Here is a 6,000-nt window from a genome sequence, read left to right on the forward strand (position 1 = left end):
TAAAAGTGGTAAGAGTCGGGGCTTGTCTAATATTATCTGGGAGGTTATTCCAGATGTTTGTAAGTGCAAAATTCATCAAGTTTTATAGCTTCAAATGTAGTCACACATGTGTAACCCTGACTCTAGAAATGTGTGTTGCTTAGATAATGTCTTCATCATGTTGAAAGAAAATGTAATTCCGACTGCTGTACATTTCCCATACAATGTAAGGTTATTTCCTAATAACAGGACTGAAAAGGGACAGATGCGTGGGAGATGAGTGAGAGGCTCATAAGATTACAAAAATCCTCCACTGTCCAACTTGAAAAAAAAATTTAATGGAGAGGTTTGGGTCCTAGACCTTCATCAGGCTGAAATTCAAGTTACTGTCAGTTAACATTAACTTTTTAGGTATCACATATGCAAATGTACTGTTAGTTTGCAAACTTTATTTCAAATCAGAAGATTCATGCTTTCAATGATAAATCATAACATTTCCTGATGAACTGCTTGAATTCCCACCAAGTACACTAAAGTTTAACTGAGAGATTCAAGGGTAAAGCCAAGTCAAATAAAAGTTCACGTCATTTATTTTGGAGGTTATTTTCAAGAGGTCTTTTTAAAATCTCTATTATTTCTGTCACTTCAGACCAGTGTTTATTTTCCAATAAATTTGGCATGTTGGATCATTCTAAGCCCGTTTGTTAGTGGAAAGTCTCTGTCATGTTTGTGGAGACTAATTTCTCTTTCATTTCTCTTGTACACTCTACTTTTGTTTTTAGAGGATTGGTATGAGCACGGCTGAAAGAGCCGGTAAGATAACAACAACTGTGGAATGACATATCTGCCGTAGGCACACACGTACACAAACCCACAATTAAGCATGCATGCAAACTTTCTCTTACATTTAAACATGAAGTCCAGGAGCTAATGCACAAAGACTCATACACTCACACACTCACACACTCACACACACGCACACACACACACACACACACACACACACACACACACACAAACACACAAACACACACACACATGGTAGATGCAGACAGGTGATTATCTTATCTGTACCACAAACCGGATCTCTGCACCATCTCTCAGTTTTCTCGGCACAGACAAATCAATGAGGTAATTGCTTTTCAGAGAGTCACATCCGCCAAAGACAAAGAGTGTCCAGATTCAAAGAAACATTATCTCAGAATCAAATATTTAGCAACTGAAACTATCATATCATATATGAAAACCAGTAACAGGTAAATGGAAATCTTAGAGCTGTGTGAGCGTGTTTACATTTGTAACAAAGGTTGCAACAGGTTGACATGTGAGATCCAACACAGTGTCAAAACTGTAATGTCAGAGGTAAGACGTCACAAACACATTAAACCAAAATGCCAAGGAGACAGTGGAAAATTATTATTATTATTTTTTTTAGGGGGCTGTTTGATTGCCACACATGCACACACACAAAGCTCCTTCACTGTGTTTTGGTCATTGATTGTGGTCCCACCCAAACAGAGAGCAAGTATTGGGGTCATCTCCATATCAGGTTTCATCCTGGATCCCTCAGGCCAAAGCTAGATACAGCCTCACTTCACAGTTAACTTTTGCATGACGCTCTTATCTGCAGCAGCTAATGAGTGCAGAGAAATGTGCATAATTGACCTCTGACCTGAGTTGATGGAACATTCCCAGACATTTTAATAGAAGCTACAGGCCCATACAACCATAAATTTAAGTTCAGTCAAAGAGCTAAAGTCTCTAGGTCTTTCAACTGAGGGCAGTTTTTTAGTCTTTAAAGTAAACAATTTAAGCCAGATAAAATAATACTCAGGGATAACACAAGATATGTTCAACAGCCTGTTTCCATGGACAAGAAAGTTGATACATCTTTTTATGCAATAATTAGGAAGCTACAGCTAGCTGCCAGTTAGCTAACTTAGAACAACATGAAACAGGCCTGAAGTCACTAATCCCTCATTGCAGCATCTTTAAAGCTTACATGATTTTCCTCATTTGTTGTTTTGCTCTATCTTTCTACATAATGCCTGACTTTCTACATGCCATGAAGTAAACACTATCTGCCTACCCATACCTTAAAACAGTAAAACGGAACATTGGTTACATTTTGCAGCACAGAAGCGAAATACAGGTTTGAATACAGACAATTAAGTTAAGTTTATCATGTGGTGGGATGTTTCATATCAGATTGTATTGATACTATCATATCATGTTAGTAATATATGGCACAGAGAATATTGTATGGTTTGATATGGTATAGTAGTATTGAATCATATATCATAACGTATCACTGTATCATACGGTATTATACGGTATTATATCGTATCATATCGTATCGTATCATATCATATAACATCATATCTACTGTATTGTGTCGTATCATATCATATCTTATTGTATTGTATTGTATCATTTTGTATCATGGTATTATATCATGTCGTATCATATCATATTGTATCATATTATATCATATCAATCTTATCAGTCGTATTGTATCGTATCTTATCAATAGTAATTTATTGCATCGTATCAATTGATCGTATCGTATCTAATAAAATGTATCATATCTTCTCTAAATTGCAAACTCATAAAGTCATCAGTGCAGCGCTGTGCAGGCAATGAAAGACCCTTGTAAGTTATTTGTCTTTACTTTAACTAGCACTTTTTTGCTGGGCTTTAACATTATTTTATTTACACATACAGAGAAAATAAACATCTCTTACTTTCATAAGAAATCTTAGGACCTATTCCTTGATAACGATTACAATGATGGTATACCCTTATTAATTGTCTTAGACATTTGACACAAACAGTTAATATGGAAAAGCAAACCATAAAATACATCCATCTAAAGTGACTATGTAAAAATATAGCAAGCTCAGTCAGTTGGAGTCAGTGAAGAAATCAATTTCACATGAAATGATTGTCTGCAAGCCTGGCTCCCACTATCCCCATATCCTTAAGCCACACTGTCGCCCTGGAGAAAAAGAAGAACTTATGTTTAGGTGAAAATTTCCTGCAGGCAGTAATACTACACGCAGGCAGTGTGAGTTCACAGCAGATACAGTGCAGCTCATGTTCTCTACAAAGAGACATGTTATTGCTACCTTGCTCCACAACAAGAGCTCTTTATGAGGGATTGACGGAGACTCTGTTGCAATTATAAAACAAAATGTTCTGCAGCGTTTCTATTGTTTGTATGAGTCAAATGTAGGTGCATGACATTTTCCTTGGGTGTGTGCTTGTAGTTGTATGTTACGTGTGTGTAGGTGTGTGTGTACGTGTGTGTGTATGTGTGTGTGTGTGTGTTCGTGCGTGCGTGCGTGCGTGCGTGTGTGTGTTTGTTTGTTTTTGTGTGTGTGTGTGTGTATGTGTGTGTGTAGGTATGATTATTCATTTGTGGGTCAAAGTTAAGTGGAAACTTAGGAAAATGAAGGCTGCAGTGAGAAAAAAATCTGTCAATTTGATAGAGTTCTGAAATGAAGCTGGAAACACTTTTCTACACATCTTTCACTTTCCCTTACAACAAAATCTCTCCCTCACCTTTCCACCCTCCTCCTTCTCATCCTCCCATCATCCCTCTTCCTCTATGGATGAGTGGTGATATTCCCGTGGGATAGTGGAGGTGGAGACTTTTCCAGGGTCTGTTGCTTCATCATCCCAAATAAAGCAGGGAACATGCCCAGACCACCTCGACTCAGACAGAAACTGTTTTTGTTTTTTTTTCTTTTGCAGGGTTGTCTTCCATGTATGCACACGTTACCTTTTACAAACACTTCTCTAAACTTTATGTCTGTCTGCATCCTCCTCTGACTCCCTTATCCTGCATTTTTTCCTTTCTTTCTTTTCTTTGTAAGTTTAATTTTGTTATCTTTTTGCTTCTTTTGCAATCTAAAGCCTTTATATATGGGTGTGAATGTCAGCTTTACATCTAACTCTCTTAGGATATGTCTTTATGTATTTTAATACTACTTTTAGAATAAACTTTGCACTTTCTACCAACCAGAAAACTCTGATGAGAAGGAGGAAAAAAAATTTCCATGTTCACCTGCGATACTTCCCCATAATCTATTTTTCTCTCTCTCCCTCCCTTTTCCTTTCTTCGACTCGCGCCCAGTTTCAGTCTACATGTCTCGGCTCGTCTGAGGTTTAGAGGAACCACGCACTCCTTTTCTCCTCAGCCCTCTGAGACAATCACAGCCTGCCCTGCTCAAGGGCAGCAGCAGGGTGCGTCCCAGTCAAACAGCGAGGTACATCGAAGACTGACGTAATGGTGACCTTATGGGCTTGGTCCACGAATCTGTAACCAGGGAGATAAATTAATCAGCCTTTCACTAAGTGCTTCTGATTATCTGTCTGATTTTTCCCATGGGAGATCCTCTCTTCAGTTTAACGTCTTCTAGATTTTTCTGTCAGCTTTTGCATCAGTGTCCTTCCATGCTAAAATTTAGACACCTTTAAATAATAGTAACACAAATACTAGGTCACTTATGAAAACTTAAGTTATTTTATTTAAATTTTTATAATTTGCATAATACATTTTAAATTACAGAGGAGACTCATAGATTAATATAACGATGAGCAATCAGAGTGAAATCTGAGTTTAAAATGGCAAGGTTAGATGATGTCATAATTCAGAGTTGGACTGAGTGTAATGAAATAACAAATAAAACTATAATTAAATTAATAAACAAAGTTTGAGGCTTTTGTTGTTCTAACTTGACATTTTGACTTTATTAAAGATGTCAAACTGCAGCAAAATATTTTCTGAAAATAAGGTTTTAAAAAACCTTGAATGTATTAAGTAATCAAAGAAGAGGAAGGGTGAAGCCTCAAATACTGAAAGAAACACACCCATTGTCAGAACAGCTTAAGGCTACAGCTACATGTGACAGAAAACTTCATCCTCCGATATATACGAACATGAGGTCAAATGTTTTTATCTGACAATGATCTACATTTCCTGAATACTTTAAGCCCAGTCAAAACAAAAACAGCATAAAATGCTCTTAAGAAGAACATGTAATGAAAACTGATGTAAGGAGCAAGATATCCAATCACTAATTCAAAAGATCTGCGGCTCTAATTAAAATCTTTTAGAATGTGTGATGACATACAGCAAAGGGCTGAACCAGGGAACCGTTGTAATGAAGACCTAGCCTCTGTACTGTACATGGGGCACACGCCTTAACCCCTATGCTAAACAAGCACTCCTCCACAGTAATAGCTGATAACTATGACTCTGTAGCCCTTACAACTAAATGTCCCTCTGAGGGCCTCAGATCTTCTGAAAAGGGTTGTACCTTGTGTCTCAGATCCCCACACTGAAGAAGACCAGAGAGACACCTTTTCAACTCTACTGCAGCACTCCATGCTTCTTTTTTTGACTTGACTGGGCTGAAAAAGGCATCAGATACCTTAAAGAAGTAAATGTGAGCTGTCAGTGCTGGGGTAAACAGCTTAAATGAAATATTGCTCCAGCAAGGCTTGGGTCAGATGTTGGGTTACTCCAGTTCATATAAACATAGTCTTTTCCAGAAGAAATGCACCTGCTATTATAGACTTAAGTCTCTTCTGAAAAAGAATCCACCTGTTGCAAGGTGTGGAGAGGAAGGGAGGGAAGGGGGGGGGGGGGGGGGGGGGGGAAGAGAAAAGGAGAGACAGTCCTGCCTTCTAGACAAATGCATCATGTCACCTGTTATAAGAAAAAAACGCAAATCAAGGCAGAGGTGTGAATGGAAGACTGGAGAAGATGTTAAGAAGAGGAGGGGATGAAGAAGGTGGAGGCGACAGAAAGCGGTTGGGGGGGAAGGAAGAGAGGGAGGGAGTTGTCATCTCCTGCAACAAGTTTAACCTGAATCCAAAGCTAACAAGATGCCGTGATTGCAGGGCACTGAAATATGAAGGAACTAGCTGAGACAACAGTGAGAGAGAGAGAGAAAAAGAAAATTAAACACAGGCTTTTGTTCACCCTGCTCTTCTCTCTGTCCTCAGGTTTCA

Source organism: Notolabrus celidotus, chromosome 22 (genome assembly GCF_009762535.1).
Source record: "Notolabrus celidotus isolate fNotCel1 chromosome 22, fNotCel1.pri, whole genome shotgun sequence".
In the NCBI taxonomy this organism is placed as follows: domain Eukaryota; kingdom Metazoa; phylum Chordata; class Actinopteri; order Labriformes; family Labridae; genus Notolabrus; species Notolabrus celidotus.